Here is a 19,054-nt window from a genome sequence, read left to right as displayed (position 1 = left end):
CGAAACCTTCCTGTTACTTCCGGGACACGCGGTACGATCTAGACCAATTGGAAGACGAGAAGCAGCAACAACATTAAAACAGCTAAATGAGCTATTTTAACTACTTTATTTATCAATTAATATCATGTATTTAACTAACATTGCAACCGAATATTTCCTATGCAAATAAAATGACCAAATTCAATTCATGCGGTTAAAATAATCTCTTTTCGATGCAGACTCGTAACGAACAGGAGGCCGACAGCGAACTCTAGTGAAAAAGGGGGAAATACAGCCTCTTTCCTCAACACGCACTTTGAAACCCTCCCGACAATTATAAACGTCGGCTATTTGTTTGTTTGTTAGTTTTTACGAAAAAATAATCTACAAAATACATATTTATGATTGTTGAGGAAAAGCTACAGCTCTAAAATGACTTGTTACGCGAAAATATAACATAAAATACAATTTATTACAGTTTTACAAGTACACCGAAGGGTATATTAGTACAGACATTGACATGAACTAATACCTCACTACTAGACGTCTGAAAGTCGTTAGTGAATCTATAAAGATTTAGCAAAATATCTCCAAATAATGCGGTATATTTTAAAACTAAGAATGTTGGCTAATAATTCACACAATTCCATTTCACTAATACGAAAACCAAATAAAGTTTAAATAAACTTAAATGTTAGTTTTTGTCTTTTTTAAAAAGAAAAAAGTCGATAATTTATGCTAACGAGATCAATCAGGCCGACATCTTGTGTTAGCCTTTCAGCACGTGAAGTTCAAAACGTAAAATATTCACTTTTTTAGACGCGTAATTAATACCATAAACGTTACACTAAAATAGAAAAAACTTAAAGGAAGTTTGGAAGAAAGCAGACTTACTTTACCCGTTTTATCGTCGACGTGTTCTATTAAAAAGTAAAGCCTCGAGGCTGCAGACGACGAGCTTCTCAGTGTGCACATGCGCAGGAGGAGAACACGTGACCCTTAAAGCAGCTAGCTTCTTCTAAACTGCGTATTTCACATTACTATTTAACGGAAAAATGAAACTAAAGCCTCGAAGAAGTGTTTGGATTCACTGCAGGTATTTTTGCCTCAAAAACTATATCTCAATTAAAACAGTTAAATTTTATCAGCTAGAATATGTACAAACACGAAAATAAAATCTGGGTTTATTTATCTCTCAAAACAACTGTAAAAAAATGGTAATACTAATAATAGTTAATTAAACTAAGTTTTTGTATTAAAACTTTTCTAGGAAATAACTTAAGCTGCACTAAAAAGTAAATCGTGTGAATATGCAGTAATTTAATGTTTTATTACTATTTTTATGACTTTCTTTAAGCTTCCTTTGTCTATTTTAGACACACAAATGTTAGCCTCCTTCGTTTAAGTCATTTATCTTCCTGAAGCTTTTTCCTTCTAAATCTGTTGGTTTTCAGTTCCAAAATTCTTAACAGCTTCATGTTTTTTCACCAGTTTTTAGTGCAGAACTGGGTTTTCTATTGACATTAATTATGATCTAATTTTATGCTACAAACGTCCTAATGACGAATTTTATTGTTTTAGTGTTTGTCAAAAGTTAAAAACTCTTGTTTTGCTGTCCCCAGAAACAGCAGCTTTTATCTTTTTAGTTTAAGACCTTGTTCTGAAAACAAAGTTAAAACATCTTCAAAGTACAATTCCATTTTATTATTTAGAGAAATGTTCATTACCTGTTTTATTAATCTAAGAATGCAGGTGAAAACAGCTACATCTTAAAATCCTGTAATTTTTTAATTCTTAAACTATACAATGATTCAGTTTTAGAAAACCTGGTTTCAGCTCAAGTTATGGCTTCAAGACCTCCAAGATAAATCTAGTTCTGATCAACTAAACATCTTAATGTTTATCTTAACCAAATACTTTTTAACAAGAGAAAACTTAAACTAATGTTTACATTTATTTAAACTACTCGAAACAAATTTCAACATAAGATACGTTTTTCTTCAATAAAACAAAACTTTGGTTTTCTACAGTTATTAAGCTTCTGGCTGCACAGAGCTGTAGTGGTTCCTCCTGGTTCTGTCGTGGTCAAAGAGGAGGAGTCTGTCTGGTTTAGATAAAACAGTTTATTGTGGCACAGGAAGGTGGTGGAGTCTGGAGCTGATGTGGTAAAGTGTCCCAAATAAACCAGGATGATCCAGGAGAGAAGTCTGGAAGATGAAGGAGAAATCTGATAAAGACCAGAGCAGCTCTGCTAAAAGATGCTGGTTCAATACCTGTGGAAGGAAGCTGACAGACTGGGAACTGCAGGTGCATCAGTCAGTAATACTGAACACCTGTGCAGACAAAAACAGACAGCAGCAGATTAGCCAGAGGAGACGAGGCAGAGATAATCAGAGGAGGAAGATGGAGGAACATCTGACAAACCACGACCGGATCAGATCCCGGCTGAGTTCTTCCTGTGTGGGTTTTCTCTGGCTTCTTCTCAGTCCAGAAAGCTGCTTCATAGTTTGGTTGGCAGCCCAGCGTGCTCACCCAACGTTGGTCTGCTCGCTGCTTCTCCCGGTGCACTCCTTTGACGTCGGTTTGGCTTCTGGTCTGCTGCTGGCTCCTCTTGGCTGTCTTCTCAGCTGTCGACCCTGCTCCCGCCGTCTGCCGCGCCCGCTTCCAGGCCCAGGTGATGGCTTCTCTCCCACCACGCCGCTTTGGGCCCCATCTCTTCCCTCTCGTTTCCTTACATCTCAGTGTTGATTAAAAAGAGTCTCCCATCAGGCCCCTGCAGCCCCTTCACAAGCCTCCGGATAACCAAACATAAGTTAAAAAAGAAAATAAAAACTCAGTTGAGCCCGTTCATAGTTGTGATTATATTTACCAATTTTGGGCAACAAGCACATTGCCGAGGTAACAACCCAGCCAGAAAAGGGGACATTGCCAATCACTGGGTGGAGGACTGCCTGGCTGAGTATGCAGAGAGCTTCCCTCAAATCTCCATTCATTCAAGGCCAACATTGATAGGTGCATCTATGGCCAGAAAGGCTCCGAAGACAAGACCTTTCAGGAGATGTGGGACCTCTACCGCCAGTACTCAAAACAAAAAGACCAGCCAGACCAATTTACAGACGAGGACAGAATCCAGAAGGCACACACCTCAGTGAGGAGATGGCTAAACACGCCGCTGACACACATCACCAGCGTCCATATGAAGAGGTTCCGAAAATATATCTCTGAATGGAGCAAGTAAGTGCTGTGGCCATAAACTGTCCAAATGCAAAGTTTGATTTGCATGTTTGTAATGATTCACAGTTGAACTTTTCAACAAAATTTAGCGTAATAAAACATTTTTCTGTCTCACTCCAGCAACAGCTGAAAAGGGGCGATCTGTCTTCATGGTCTGCTGAGCTGATGGCTGCAGGTCAGGCTGTTGAAGGTAAGAGACAGAGTTAATGGAAAATAAGTACATTTCTTGATCCAAAAAATGTCACTTTGTCAGATTTAGTGACGTCTCAAGAGTCCTCGAGCCAAGTTAGCAGTAAAGCTACTGTGAGGATTTCCAAAGAATCCAGCCCACAAAAGTCTAAGCAGAAGTCAGCTACCCAGGTCAAGCCATCCTCCTCTTCCTACCATCCTGAGACGGTCTTCCTGTCACCATCAACCTCCCAACCAGAGTATCGTCATATCTGCATCCTCCTCCAGTCAAAAGATCTCTTCTTCTTCATCCTCCTCCCAGCCTGAGAACACTGACAGGCCTGTGCTGTCTAGACCAGCTGCTCTACCAAAGCCCCCAGCATCTGTTCCTCAGACCAGCAGGTTGCCATCCACATCCCAGAGTCCTGTTACTCCTGTGGAACCACCTGTGAGTGACCCACCTGTAAGTTAGTAAATATGACTACTTTTAATCTCTTTATTTCACATATTTCTACATGAATAATAAAATGTGTACATAATTTGTGATGCAGGTGGAGTTAGAGGGTTGGTAAGCTCTCAATGGGATCCCATCTGCTGACATCAATTGGCTCAAGGAGGACCCAGAGAGGGCTGTTCAGCGCCATTCAAATATACAAAGACATTTCTGGTCAACTGAAGAGGAGGCGGGTGATGAAATCAGACCGGATGTGGTTTTACCCTCCAGAGCCTCCTGGTTTCATCAGCGGTGCTCTACCAGCTCCACACCTCTTTTTCCAGAGCCGTGTCTTTGTGTGGCGCCCTGTGGGGGTTTGGAGGTACTCTCTCAAGTGTCCTCGAGGTGAAAAGTGTTTCTGAAACATGTTGCATCACCACACAGGACTACACTGCGCTGCATGTCCGTATCAGGTCTACCTGATAAGCGGCATTGCTCGGTGGAACTCCGACAGGACTGCAGATGCTGTGTTTGGAGGCAGAAGGCGGAGACACAGAACCTACTCTGCTCCACTGATCGACAGGCTAAACAAGCGCTGTCAGCAGCTGTTTGGAGAGACTGTTGAGGAGAACTTCCAAATTCCTGCTGATGTGGCCTCAAATGAGCTGCTGGGTTTAGAGTACCTCTTCAGCCAGAACACAGGGGAATCTGGGCCTTTTTCCCTGGAGGACATCATGTCTGATGGACCTGGTCCAGGTGAGGAGCTGTATCCACAAGTGGAGGATGAGGCGTACCACAGTGACAGTGAGGAGCAGGGTGACGTTCTCCACGCCGCTCCAGCCCACATTAACGTCACCATCCATGACACCTCCACTCCTCACCCTCCAGCTTTTTATTTACATATAAAAACAGCAGAGATCATCTACTGCAGTTTTCAGTCTTTTTCATTCTCTGAAACATTTCTACATTTCTTCTTTCAAACAAGAGGACGTCTGCAGTGCAAATCCTCTCCCTGGTTTCCAGAAGCTGCAGAGATTCTGCTCCCTGTTAGTGGAGACTGAAGTGACAGAGAACAAGCTGTCACTCTCCACAGAGAAGAGGAGAAAGATTCTGGAAGCCTGGAACGCCGTGGAGGAGCACGACAAACAGCCACAGAAGTTTCAGCAGCTGTACAGGATGCACTGGGACGATACTCTCTACTGTCGGACCAAGAGGGACGATCTTGTTGATGCTGCTGTGATCCAGAAGGTCAAAATGGCCAAACGGTACGCAGCAGGTCAGCAGGACATCTCTGCCCAGAACAACCAGCTCATGAACATGCTGGTGAAGCTGCAGACGCCTCACTGCTCTCAAAGCAGCCCAGAGCAGACCAGCATCCTGAAAGCATATGAGCGCATCCAGCATCGTCTTCTGGTGGAGGGGATCCTGTCCAGGGCAGGGATCCCTCGACTGAAGACCAACGTCAAGACAGTGAGACTCCGTATAGTTTCAGGACAGGCTGCTGAACCTGCACAACACCAAGCATCACCAAAACCACCACCTCCTCAGCACTAAAACAGCAAGGAGGAGGGGGGTACAATGGGGTTCTGAGACTCATCAAGCCGTGTTTCCTGCTGTCCTCACCTGCTAGTGAGTGTACTGAACATGTGAATGAATTTAAATTAATCCTCTAATGACTCTTCTCTGAGGCGCGTGTGAACGAGAAGGTTGTTCGTTTTCTGCAGGACAGAACTGAGAGAAACACCATGGTGAAGGTGTGACAGCAGGTCCATGAAGAATATCTCCATGGTAAAGACCAGTACGTCACCCTTCTGATGAGCACAGTGGAACCGGGAAGGACGGTTTCCTCTGGGGCACAAACTCAGCCCTCCTCCTCCATCTACAGTTACCTCCAGCTCGACTCCTGCAGCACGCCTTTCTGCTGGCAGACAACGTGCAGGACTACAGGAACCAGATCCTCTCCACCTTTGGCACTGTGCTGGTTTGTCTGGACATCTTCCACTGGATCCACCAGTTTGACGTCACCATCAATACGGACAGCCACTCCAACAATGTTCAAATCTGCTCTGCTGGGGCCGTTTTAGGCTGAAGGAGACCTGGATCTGCTCTAAAGGCTGTCAGGGCTGATGAAGTCTTGAAGTCTTTATCAGATGATGATCCAGCAGCACATTTCCAGGTGAAGTTCCAGGTGAAGAGGGAAACTCTTGGACCACAGGAAACCTTCCAGCTTCAGCCACCATGAAAGAAAATACACCAAAATACAAGAATAGAGTCATTGTTGATCAGTGTGACATTCATCTCATGTTTTGAATTAAACTGTCTTTGTTGAAATATTTTAAACCCCAAAAGTTACATTTTAATATAGAAAAAAGGACATTTTACTTCTAAATTTACAACTTCTCAAAATTGGACCACTTTGTTCTTGTAAAATTTTGACTTTTTGTAATTTAAAGACAATTGACAAGACAATCGTTTTAACTCTCACCAATGTGAACTATAGCACTTTTAAATACCACTCCCCAATTTGGAGGTCCGGTATGGACACCTCTTTTATACTTTTACGTTTTTTAAACTTTAAGTCGGCAATTGTTTTGAGTTTTTTTTTATTTTATGAAACTTGGGAATTTTACGTAATTGTTTTTATTGGATCATACTTTTATTATCACAAGTGTTTCTTTTGATTTATTTTAACATTATATATATTTTATCTGTTCCCCCTTTGTGGCAGATGGACCTCGAGTCTGTAATAAAGTATCTTATTATAATTGAGAAAATGTTCCCTTTTTCTTATAATTGTACAACTTCATCCACATACGTCTGTTCTTTCCTTCTGTTTGGTTTTCCTGCACTTTAAGAAGTGCCGAAACACATTTCTAACTTTCTCTTTTTCATGTTACAAAACTTCATCTGACCACTTTTTTGTGGTTATTTCTTCAAAAGTCTCTCTGCTTGCTAGCTTGCTGTTTATGGAATATTCCATTGCTGAAGAAGGGCCGGGGGTGGACGACACGCGAGAGTAGTTTATGTCATTTTAGGGATTTGGGTTTTTTATGACAGTTTTTGTTAAACCCCTATTTTACCAGGAAATCCCATTGAGATTAGATCTGATCTCTTTTTCAAAGGAGACCTAGATAATAACAGATGAAAGGAATTATTTTAGACTTTTTTGTTAAGCATTCGGCTTGGGGCCCCAAAAGTGTTGGGGGGCCCTTGACAATCGCCCACTTTTGCCTAACAGTAAGTCCGGCTCTGTTTGAGGGAACAACTGATTCAGTGAATCCATGATACTAACTCAGTTTAACTATAGGTCAGCAACATATAACTGAAAATAAATGACATTCTAAGCAAACAGATAATTAAAACGTTCACTAAACATTAAGATCTGTAAGGATATACAAGATTAAAAGTATTTTCTTTAAACATTTGATCAGGGGAGAGCGCGAACGCAGTCCCCCACTACCAGAAATTATGCAGTCGAGATTCCCACATTTGGGGAATTCGCAGGGGTCAGCACAACCGGAGTGCAATGGCTGAGCCTCACCCTGGGTGAACCACCTTCATGATCATGGTATCTCCCCTGCCAGGTAAGTATGAGTTGTTCAGCTCACTCGCACACACCTCTTTCTCACACACACTGTCCAGCTTTAAGGTCTTTACACTTTTCACACTCACACAATCACACACTGCAGGACTCACAATCAACACTGTGACACACAAACACACATCTGGAGACAAGAAACTAACATTTTCGACATTGATCGTCACAATAACAACTCCCATGATGCACTGCTGTGTTCAAACAACAAAAGCTAACTGATCATCACACAGTTTCATTCATTTATTCTCCTTTAGACGATTATCACAGAGTTCAAAGAAAATGGTGGAATTTGACTAAAACCATAAACTGGTTGAGTCATAATATGTTCATAAAACAACACATATAAAACTAAAATCATCAAAAACATTCAAATCTGACGTTTTTCTCTGCTAACACTAAACCACTTCCTGTTCCTCTGTTTCCTGTTGACTAGAACATCAAAGTCCTGCTGCTGCCACCTACTGTTCTGGAATGTAAACTACAGTATCAGAGATGTTTGACACAGCAGACTGAAATGCTCTGAAAAAAAAATCCTAAAAACTGATGAACTGATGTGTTCTTGTCTTTAAAACTTCAGAAAATAAATGTTCATTATTTAAAGTTGATCGCTTAAAGTGTTGATAAAGTCTTTTGGTTGTCAAATGACAGAACTCTGCTGCTCTCTTGTGGACAAAATGAGTAACTGCAACTATGGAGAAAGATAAAATGGCATCATTAAAACAGGATAAAAAGCAAAGTTTATTTAGTTAATGAGAAAGGTCAGAAACACAAAAATGAATCGGCACATGGCTTTAATAAATATTTTGTAAATATTGCAGCTGAAATTCCTTAGTTTAAAAAAGTAGTGATTTAAAGATGGCTCATTTGTATAAATCAATTTAAAAGTAAACTCACTGTAGGTATTTAGATAAGAGATAAATAACATCTCTCAGCTTCTACTATTCATATGGAACTTATTACAAACTGGTAGATTCCCAAATCAAATGCAGGTCGTGTCAGGACGAGCATCCAGAGTAAAAATCTCTGCTAAACCACCTGTAGGAGTTAGTAAAAGCTGATTCACTGGAGACCTCTAACGGGAAAATGATGAAACATCACCACATGTAGAAAAAAAAAAAAAAAAAAAACACCCTTTTACATATTTTGACAAATTGGTTAAATTAATGCTAAATATAAATAAAGGAGGAAACTATTCAAACTCAGTTACGGTGGTTTAGGGTTACGGTTCAGGTTAAAAATCCATTAATGTCCCATCAGTTTTGTGCTTGTGAATATGTGAAATAACAGACAAAATGTGTTTTAAATGATTCAGATCAATTTCAATGTCTACCATTGATCACAAATGCTTAAGACAAAAAGAAGTGTGTAAATAGAGTTTTTGAATTCAAGAAGTATCTTATACTCATTCAATTGGGAAAAGGTAAATTTAATAAAAGTGCAGAAGCTTTAAATTGGTTTAAAAAATAAAATTAAACTGGAATAAAATTTGTGAAAATGATGATCTTCCAAAAAACTGAGCAGATCGTCTTTGTTGGCCCATAAGTATGAATTACATTACTGTTAAGCATATATTTTAATGATATATTTCATGTATGAAAAATGTTGTAAAATTATTCACAGACAGAAGGCATTTAAGGTAAAGAGTTGAATAATTTTTAACCATGTATGGATTACATTTAATTATAGTTTAAATTAACTCGTGTAGCTCAATATTAAAAAAAAGCCTAATTGTGTTTCAAAGCTAAAAACAAAAGTCAGTTGTTTGGTCATGAATACATTAATTGAGATCAGTAAATATTTATTATGTCTCTATCAAGAGTGTAACAGAAGATATTAACTTAAGAATAATTAAAAACTTCAAGCTAAGGTTGGAAGCAGCAGAACACATTCAAAAAACTAAACATTTAAAGTATTTTTAATTATGTGAAAACAGGTTTGAAGTCATTTGAAAACAAACTGATATGGAATCTCAATTTGTTAGTATATTTACATTTTTGTATTATTTTTATTCATAGTTAAAATAGACACATGTAAGGCTAACTGAATGTTTAAAAAAAACAGATAGTGATAACATGTATAAACGTGGTAGGTGAGATTAATAATAAAAAAAGAACCAATAGGATATTATTACTAGCCGTGAGCAAGGTCACAATAATAATTTCACTCCCAATAAGTTTTTAGGATGGTAACAGTGATATCTTTCAACATCAGAGAGGGGGGGTGCACCGTTCCTGGAGATACTGCAATACCAGGTCGATGCGTGGAGTGGACGGAGCAAGCCCCTATTCCATCTCCCTGTTCCAAAAATCAATTTAATATATGGTCCCCGGGTAGGGGACGTATCAGATATTAAACTGATAAGAACAGATACTACACTTGATCTTAGCCAAAAGGCCGAGAAGCGATACCGACCACAGCTCAGAGGAAACAGCCTCATTCTGCTTCCTACAAATCTATCTTTAGGTTCAAGAACTTCATATCTGACGATAATATAGTTTATGAAAACATGTAACAATCAGTAGCTCGCGTTTAGTAATCGCAATTTTCATTCGAGCCCCAAAAAGACAAATTTCCGTAAACAAATCTCGTACTTTGAAGGCACGTGGTATGCTCTCGACCAATAGGAAGACGGCAATCAGAAGCGGCGTTAAAAACAACTTTAGAAGCCTCTCTTTATAACTAAATTGACGACAAAAGGTGTAAATAAACCTCTGTCGTATCCCTATTCATATAAGTTTCTAGTTTTACTAATTGTGTGTGGTTTAAACAAACGCTTTTATTGAGCTACGGAAACAGCACGAGATTTAACAGTGGCCTCTAGCGGAGGAAAGAGGAAACTGCATGCTCTGTTGAGAAAACAGCCCGCGCTCGTTCTAGAAATTAACTTTTCCACTTACTTAAATTTAAAAATTGCTAGTGGAAATATACACAAAACAAACCGAGTAAAATATATTAAAAAATAAATTACCCCATAGAAGCCTTCAATTCGCGCACCAAGCCACGTGCATCTAAAGTTCGCTCGGTCCCTTTAGCTCTGCACTGCACACGCGCACATGCATTATGTAACGCTGAGTCAAAAATAACAAGTTTTAGTTCATAAGTTTGAACACTGATTCCAAAACAATGATTAATAAGCACCCCAATGGTTATTAAAGCGACTATAAACATTTGAGACGATTTACAAAATGTATCTTTCAACAGCAATATATTAACAAAATAAAATAAAACAAAATGACCGGTACATGTAAGAATTTAAAACTTATTTAAAACCTGAAACCACAATATTTATGTTCTACAATAACAAATTTGTCAGAACCGAGTTAGCCAAACTTTATTTAAGCTAGCACGTGCTGCGTCGAACTCTCTAAAAAAAATCGAAGAACGTTTCTTATTGCGTCTTTGTGACTCCTGTTTTACAAATATAACGTCTAAAAGTTCTCATCTGTAAACATTAAAGTGTTTATTAAATAAAAACTAACCTTTAAACGGCTTTGATCCCGTTTACACGCGGAGCTCTCGGATAAACGTGCTGCCACGGCGCGCACGCGCAGATGACGTCACCCTTCTGATGGCCTCCAAGTTCATTCTTCTTCTTCAAGTGGTCAAACTCCAAACCCAGATTCCAACATTTCTTGAATGAAATTAACCAGTATAGTCATGACATTAAACAAATTCAAAACAAAAAGGCAATTAAAACTAATTTATTTTTTTAAAAATTAAATGTATAACGAACCCCAAGGTTTTTTTTTTTGGATTGATGTGTCTTTTTCTCATACAGTATATGTTTATGATTTTTGCTTGCTTGCTTTTCTATAATATGTACTCATTTGAATTTCCCCTGAGACATTCACTTTGTTGTTGTACTATCTTGTTTGTTTGTTAATAAAGTTATATAAAAAAAATCTTCTTCTTCTTTTTCTTCTTCTTCGGTTTAATGTTCTCCAAGTTCATTTCCTCCTAAACTACGTTTTAAGATTAAAAGTTGACGGTCCTGATGATCATTTTCTCGTCTCCATGTTTTAAACGGACCTGAATCTTGTTACGTTCATGTAAAAACTCCAGTTAATGAACCTCAGAAACACATTGATGGAGCTTTTTTCTATTGAATAAATCCTTTTTGTTTCTGTTTTATCTTTGAATAAATCTTTACTGACAATTCAAAACTCAAACAAGATTTAAACACATTTAAGTGCAATATTTATAAAACAGTTTATTGTAAGAACATGTTTTTCTCTAACAAAAACACATCATCGGGTTTGTGAATCCAAAACACAAACTAGCGCTGATGAAGCAAAGGAAAATAATCTTCTGTTTATCTGAGTTACTGTCTGATTAGTAAATTCACAAACTTTCCAGAATTCTCAAATATCAGACAAAAATCAAACACTGTAGGAAGTTTATTTTCTAATCAATGTTATGGTGAATTATCCTGTTTGATATATTTATGCATTTCTGTTGTTTGTCTTGATTTTATGTTTGAGATAAATCATCTTCAAATGTCAGCATGTTGCATTAAAGTCCTGTTTTTTAGTTGTAAATCAGAGTTGTTGTTGCTGAGCTGCAGTGATTCTCAGAGCCTCAGATCTCCTGGACATAAATCTGTTCAACAATCCATCAAAGATCATCTTCTTTGATCTTGTTTAGAGTTATATCAGACATTTGACAGACGAATGTCAGTAATAATTTCATCTAAACTTCTTTCATCTCCAGATGTGGACATCAAGCTGGACTTTGATGTGGACGTTGTTCCTGTTTTTCCTGGTGAAGCTCATCCAGAGTTCAGCTGTTTGTCCTTGAATTCAGATCATGAAAGAAGCAGAAACTCTTTAGGATTTCTGTTCTGACGGATTCAAAGTTCATGTTAAACATCTGATTGTTCAAGTCAACTGACGACAAATGTTTTTAAAAATATGCATTTTATTCTTTCAGGAACCGGACCGGATATGAAACGTTTCCTCCACAAGAACCTGCTAGATCTGAACTGGATCCCTGCTGTGGTGGAACCAGAACCAGAACCAGAAGAGATTTCTGCTCCAACAGTTCTGCTCAGAAGGTTAAAGTCGTTTGTCAGATATTTCATAAGGACAGACGGGACAGCTGAACATCTCCAGAACCAGTCGTGTTTGGGTTCATAGAAACTGATCCTTCAGGCTCTTCTGGTCTTTGGTTCTGGAGGGGAACCAGTTTCTGGGTCTGGTGGTCCTGGAGCTCCGTCTGAGGGAAGCCGTTCACAGAGACTAGAGCTCAGAGTGGGTTCTGCTGGGAGCTTCTCCTCTGATGAAGTTCTGATGGTCCGGTAAAGGATTTGCTGAGTCAGCAGTGATGGAGGAGCAGAGATCCGGTTCTTCCTGTCAGCAGAACCAACAGGAAGAAGAACCTTCTCTGATCAAGACGAGGAAGAGGAGGAGGATCGGGTTCTTCTGAAAACATCTCCAGGACTGAAGAGCTTCAGACAGAGCCTTCCAGAACCCGCGCCGTCATCTGAGGGAGGGCAGAAGAAGACGGTGGTTAGAATGGATCTGAGCTGAAGGAGAGTCTGCACAAACAAACAAACAAACAACGAGGTAAACAACAACAAAGTGGTGCTGAAGTGTGTAACAATCAAAGTGTCGGTTTGGTCTGCAGACACCAACACGTCTTCTGACTCCTCCTACTGTGGTGAACCAATCAAACTCCTTGAATCAGACCCTCGTGAGCACTTTTTCCTCCTCCACGAGCAGAAAAAGTCCCCAAGGAAGACTGACTGCTTCCACGTGCGTGAGCTGGACCCTCGGGCACGAGTGATGCACGTGCGCGAGCAGAATCTCAGTGAGCACGCACACGTGCAACATTTTAGTCACGTGCGCTCGCGCGGACTCTGCAGGTGGAGAAACTTTCTGCTCACAAGTGAAAAAGGAGTTTTGACGTTTGGGGGCGGAGACAGAGGGCAGCACTATAAAGAACAGCTGAGACTTCAGAACCACAGTGTTCTCCCTTATTGGTCATCGTGTTAGCCCCGCCCCAAAGCGCCACAAAGGGGCCAAAAGTTTTGTAACTGAAACTTTAAGATTTGTAAAGGAGAAAAAAAGAGTTGAAAGTGAAAAGAAGATTTGAAACTGTAAAATAAATTTTGAGTTTTGAAACCTAAAAAACCAGAACATTTGAAACTGAAAATAACTTTATTTTTGAATAGCAACAAGTTTTCTACATTTATATATTTTTTTCACCAAACACAAATTTCTTTTTAATTGATTTTATTTGGGTTTCAAATAATATTGGCCCTGATTTAGCTCCATAGTGGAGGCGGAGACAGCGCTGGCGAGGGTCCGATTTGTCCGCGTAGGATGTTTGATGCGTGCGCGGAGATGTCTTATTTCTGCGTGGAGTTTTGACATAAATAAAACGCCTTCATTTTTTAAAATTAAAATAAAAAATATCAGTTTCTGCCTTCAAAAAAAAAAAAGTCTGATGGATCAAAACTGATTTGGATCGATTGATCTATCAATCGCAGTTTAGTTTTTACTCTTTTACTTTGCTCTTGTATTTAAAACATTCCTTCTCTCTTTGCTGAGGTTCTTTCTGCTTGTGTTAAAGGTTCTGGTTCTGGAGAACCGGGCTCTGAATTAATAATGGCAGAGTTACCAAATGGAGGTTAAGTTTCTATTTGGTGGAAATAAAATATTTAAATAATGAATAAAGGAGAGTATTTCTAAATTATTTGAGTTCTGATCCACATATCCTTTAAGCGAAGTCATAAAAAGTTTAAAACAGATATTTTTAAATATCTCAACAGTAGAAATGATTTACTGATTCGGAAAATTATGGGATTCTCTCTGTCTTCGTCTTGGTGCATGTTCAGTTGTTCTCCTCGGTCTTAAATCCATCCGTTACCTTCTTAAAGCTGCTGATCTGAGTCCTGAATCAACTAACCAAGTTCATAAAAAACTATTCAAACAAAAACATCTTTGGAGAGTTTCTGTGGGGAGAAAAGAGGAAACAGAAGAAGAGCCTTCAACTTCAAAGAAGAAGAAACCAGGAGTTTCTCCTCAAAATGTGGATTCATTCAGACGGTTGTTTCACGTACCTTCAGAGTCCAGCTGCAGGAGATGGAGAGCCCTGAAGAGAGCATGAAGCTGGATGGAGAAGAACTCTCTAGAGGCAGCAGCTGGGAGCTTGAAAACAACAAAAACATAAATAAATAATTCACGAAAAAAAATAATATATTAAAGAAATAAAAATAATTTTATGTCCAAACTAAAGAATTACACCAAAACATTGATGGTCTCTTCATCCAAAGGTCAGAAAAAGATGAAGAATGGCCTCACACATTCATCAAAGGTCCAGTAGGAGGCGCTATTGGACCGTGAAGCCAGAGACCATAGACAGATTGATGAAGACAGCTACTGCAGTCATCCACAGGAAACATGAGGATCTTTACGCCTCTTGCAGCTCATTTTTCCTCATGTCTTATAGATTTAAAATCTACTGAAATTTTTAGACTTTTTAAACTAAATTTTTCATAGAAGTATTTTATTTAAAAAAACAAATTTTCATAAACCAGAAGCTTGAAAATGCAAACTATGGCCCTGTTTGGACCGGTTCCTGAAAACATTGTCTAATTTAAAGCGGTCCATGGCCTGAAAAAGGTAGTTATGGCCCGCGGGCCGCATCAGGCCCGGCCCCCTAACACTACCAGAAATGCTAATCTAGACCCAAATAGAACATGACTTTTAATTCCACTATTCAGCAGTCTGAACTATGATGGGAGAGACTCGAGTATTTATTGGTTTAATAGTGATTCACTTTTTACAATTTTTAGGCTAATTTGGGATTTAGCTAATATTTTAGCCTTATGCTAGCTATTTTGGCAGAATTAAACATGTTTTCAGTTTTTAGGCTAATTTGGTATTTAGCTAATATTTCAGCTACATGCTAGCTGTTTTGGCTAATTTAGGATTTTTCAGTTTTTTTCTTTTTTGTGGCAAATTTGGAGTTTAGCTAATATTTTACCCTTATGCTAGCTGTTTTGGCTAAATGAAACATTTGATCATTTTTCAGGCTAATTTGGGATTTAGCTAATATCTCATGAACCCAGACATGGAGACATGGTCTTATGGAGCTCTTCAAAATCAATAAACTTGATCTCTTAACATCCTCTGTGTCTTCCAAGCTTTGTAAATGAGATTAACACAGACACCGCTCCATGTAGCAATCAGGCTGGTAACATCTGATGTTGGCTCCTCCCACACACGGCTGGGGAGTATAGCTTATGAACATATTTTTGGACAGAAGGTGAGCAGAAAAAGAGGTGTGGTCGACACAAATTTGCCACCTGAATGACAATTTGTCACATGAATGCAGTTGAGAGGGGAAAATAACTCGTCCCTGGGTGGGCTCGAACCACCAACCTTTCGGTTAACAGCCGAACGCGCTAACCGATTGCGCCACAGAGACACCATACCCAGCCAGAACTATAGGAAAAATCCTACAGTATGACAGCTTATAACACTTAAAATGTAAATATAAACTCTCACCTGCTGGGTTCTATTATTAAACTCAGAAGTAACATGGTGTGTACACTGATTCTGTTAGCCTGAAAAAAGCAACATAGCAGAAACATGTTCTTAGTGATTGCTTTCAGAAAATTCTATTAATATTTACTAGGAAGAGGTAATTATATAATATTGGGTAAATATGATCACTTGTTAATATTATAAAAAAATAAAATAACAAAAATGAATTGTGTTCTCTGATAGTCCAGCAGCTTTACTTTATATTTAATTTTTCGTGAATAAACATCTCATAAAAACACATTCGTTAACATCTGAGGATGTTTATTTTTCCGTTCTAATAGATTTTTAATGTTCTTGTTTAAATATTTAAGTATTAAACAAACCAAAATTATATGTATTAAGGATAAAAAGTTTTCATTAAAGAAGAAAATAAAATAAATGTAACCACTACTCTCAATAACACTTACAGACAGGCTTAACAGACATAAGTCATCAATATTCTACAATTAAATGTTAGAAGAGATAATGGATGATTACATTTTAAATTATTTAGTTACTTATCTGGTTGGTGTATTCAATTCAATTTTAGTTACATACCAGAAAAACACGAAGTAAACTGTCTCATTAAGCTTCACGCATATACAATTACTGCTATAAATGTTAGTTTTCATGAGACATATTACAAAAGCTTACACTGACTAAATTACAATGGTAACCACTTTACTTTGACTGACAATACAAGTTGTGTTATATTATGAGTTTTCTTAGACATCAGAGAGGGGGGTGCACCGTTCCTGGAGATACTGCAATACCAGGTCGATGCATGGAGTGGACGGAGCAAGCCCCTATTCCATCTCCCTGTTCCAAAAATCAATTTAATATATGGTCCCCGGGTAGGGGACGTATCAGATATTAAACTGATAAGAACAGATACTACACTTGATCTTAGCCAAAAGGCCGAGAAGCGATACCGACCACAGCTCAGAGGAAACAGCCTCATTCTGCTTCCTACAAATCTATCTTTAGGTTCTACAATTATCAAATAAACATTGAATCCATCTCTCTATAACTTCAAACAATAGATAACATCAATCGTGTAACAGAAACAGACCGACGAGCAGTAAAATTAAACTAAACTAAAGGCAACAACGAAACCTTCCTGTTACTTCCGGGACACGTGGTACAATCCTGTCCTATCGGAAGACGTTACAAAGTGGAAGCGTAAAACCAATAGTTGTGGTTATATTTAGAGACTGACTGTACATTTTCAAACACATTAAGGTCTGTTTTAACGCATTTCATCGTTCTGCTTTGCTTGACTTCATAGAATCAGTTTGTTCGGTTAAGAAAACATTTTGAATGCGCTCGATCCGTTTCAAATAAAGGACTTACAGCGGCGTCTAGCGGAGAATGGATGGTATTGAACTCTAAAAAAATAATGTGGGCAGTGAACATAGACTGTATATAAGTGAACAGTAAAAAGTTGCTTCATTTCTGTACGTTTTACTTTTTCGGTTTAAGTTTATGAAAATGTTGCAACCTTTAATTAATAATATGAGCGTAGGATACCAGACTAAGCTACAAGAGTAAAAAAAATATATAGATCTTAACATATAATAGGAATTTACCCACATATTAACTTTCTAAAATAAATTATTTGAATTGAGTTACAACAAAAAAAGTGAACTAACGAGCATTTTTCATAATTTAACAAATAAAAATGCAAACATTATGCTATTGCATTATTTGGATATGTTGTAACAAGAGGTACCGCGTTAGAATTCACTAATTTAATATTGTTTATACAAAGGGCAAGTGCTAAATGTTTAAATTATTGCCCAAAATAGTTTAATTGAACTTGAATAAAATAGTTTTTAATTTATAATCACAAACAGAGAAATTGTCAGAAGTGCGTTTAGCTAGCTTAACACCGCTGCTGTCACGATGCGTTCACACAAACTAAAATGTATTTTAGTTTAACTTTTATCCAATAAATGCATCATAAATCCCACTCGGACTTTAAAATATATATTTGTATGAAAGTATTAACTCACCCCAAGCAGTTTTTATCGAAATTTTAAGTCCTTCTGAGTTCAACAACGTGCTCTCTTTACGCGCATGCGCAGACTGCACACATATTTGATTTTATTTTGAAGGTCTGCTGTAACTCAAAGCCAGTACAAAGTAGTTGGATGTCAGATTTTTTGCTCGTTTTTGGTTAATTAGTTTTCATTTCTTCATTATCTTTGAGTCTTCTTGAAATTTCATTTGTTTTTTTCTGACAAAGATCTATTTTCAGAGTGAAGTTTACAGTCATGTCTGCACCAAACAAACAAGGTTGGACAATTTTAATGAATTATTCATCACTTTTCTGAAAACCTTTTGAGCCCAGACAAAATGTTCTTCAGAGAGGGACAGAATCAAGGCCTCTCAGAAAAGCAGTTTACTCAGAATCTGTAGCTTTGGTTTGGTTCCATCTGCTTGTGTGTTTCTGTTTATTGAGAAGAACACAGGCTCAAGGAGGTGTGACGATTAATTTTGTAAACAATTTGATTAAAATAATAATTTTTGGTTCATTTTGAATGATCCAATTCTCTGATCTAAAACAGATCAAGGAGATCATCAGCCAACACTTCAACCAGTGTGAGTCAGAGATAAATATGTGCTACCGAACAGCACAGGTGAATTTTTCCTCGTATTTCTTTAAGATAATAAATTAAATCTGTGTACAAACAAACACGTAAACAAGAATGAATGTCAAATCCATTCACATTTTAGTTTGATAAAGTTCTGCCCACTGTTGTTTTTCTACATCAGAATAATCTTAAGAGAACATTATTAGAACATTTTACCACACTATATGGTCACATGACTTTTCTCAATTCAAAGACTGGAATGATGGTTGATCAGTTTCTGCTGCATCACATGTGTGTTGTCTGCGATCATGGTCATTATTACCTCATAGTAAAATAAACCAACCATGCCTCAATCTAAATGGTATTTTCCAATATCAATAAAAATGTGTTTCATTTTGAAACGATTTTTTTAATGATAAAAGTCGATTTGATTTGATTTGATTTGATTAGCAACTTGTTTCAGACAGATTGATCTGGTTGGATCAAAGACAGATTGAATAATCAATTAATAAAT

General features: G+C 38.0%; 2 long non-coding RNA genes and 4 other non-coding genes across 8 annotated transcripts in view; all 6 read right to left on the bottom strand.

The window, feature by feature from the left end:
* LOC118599525 overlaps positions 1 to 963 on the bottom strand; it is a 26,364-nt gene extending 25,401 nt beyond the window's left edge. For both annotated transcript variants that reach the window (XR_004948924.1, XR_004948928.1), the window contains exon 1: positions 874 to 963. This is a non-coding gene — a long non-coding RNA (uncharacterized LOC118599525). The remainder of the gene's footprint in view (positions 1 to 873) is intronic.
* Positions 964 to 7,242: 6,279 nt separating this feature from the next.
* On the bottom strand, positions 7,243 to 7,406 carry LOC112150051. The gene has a single exon (XR_002919894.1). It is a non-coding gene; the product is annotated as a U1 spliceosomal RNA (small nuclear RNA).
* Positions 7,407 to 9,627: 2,221 nt separating this feature from the next.
* On the bottom strand, positions 9,628 to 9,818 carry LOC112150038. Its single transcript, XR_002919882.1, has one exon. It is a non-coding gene; the product is annotated as a U2 spliceosomal RNA (small nuclear RNA).
* A 2,491-nt stretch (positions 9,819 to 12,309) lies between these two features.
* Positions 12,310 to 18,030, bottom strand: LOC112149516. Of its 2 annotated transcripts, XR_002919797.1 has the most exons (5): positions 17,959 to 18,030; positions 15,926 to 15,984; positions 14,476 to 14,563; positions 14,283 to 14,367; positions 12,310 to 12,893 (listed from the first exon to the last, which is right to left on the bottom strand). It is a non-coding gene; the product is annotated as an uncharacterized LOC112149516 (long non-coding RNA). The 2 variants fall into 2 exon arrangements; XR_002919798.1 differs by lacking the exon at positions 14,283 to 14,367.
* On the bottom strand, positions 15,772 to 15,845 carry trnan-guu. Its single transcript has one exon. It is a non-coding gene; the product is annotated as a tRNA-Asn (tRNA).
* Positions 16,683 to 16,873, bottom strand: LOC112150041. The gene has a single exon (XR_002919885.1). It is a non-coding gene; the product is annotated as a U2 spliceosomal RNA (small nuclear RNA).
* Positions 18,031 to 19,054: the final 1,024 nt, after the last annotated feature.

The sequence above is a fragment of the Oryzias melastigma genome, linkage group LG13, assembly GCF_002922805.2.
Source record: "Oryzias melastigma strain HK-1 linkage group LG13, ASM292280v2, whole genome shotgun sequence".
Taxonomy (NCBI): domain Eukaryota; kingdom Metazoa; phylum Chordata; class Actinopteri; order Beloniformes; family Adrianichthyidae; genus Oryzias; species Oryzias melastigma.
This window is presented reverse-complemented; position numbering and strand designations above follow the sequence as displayed.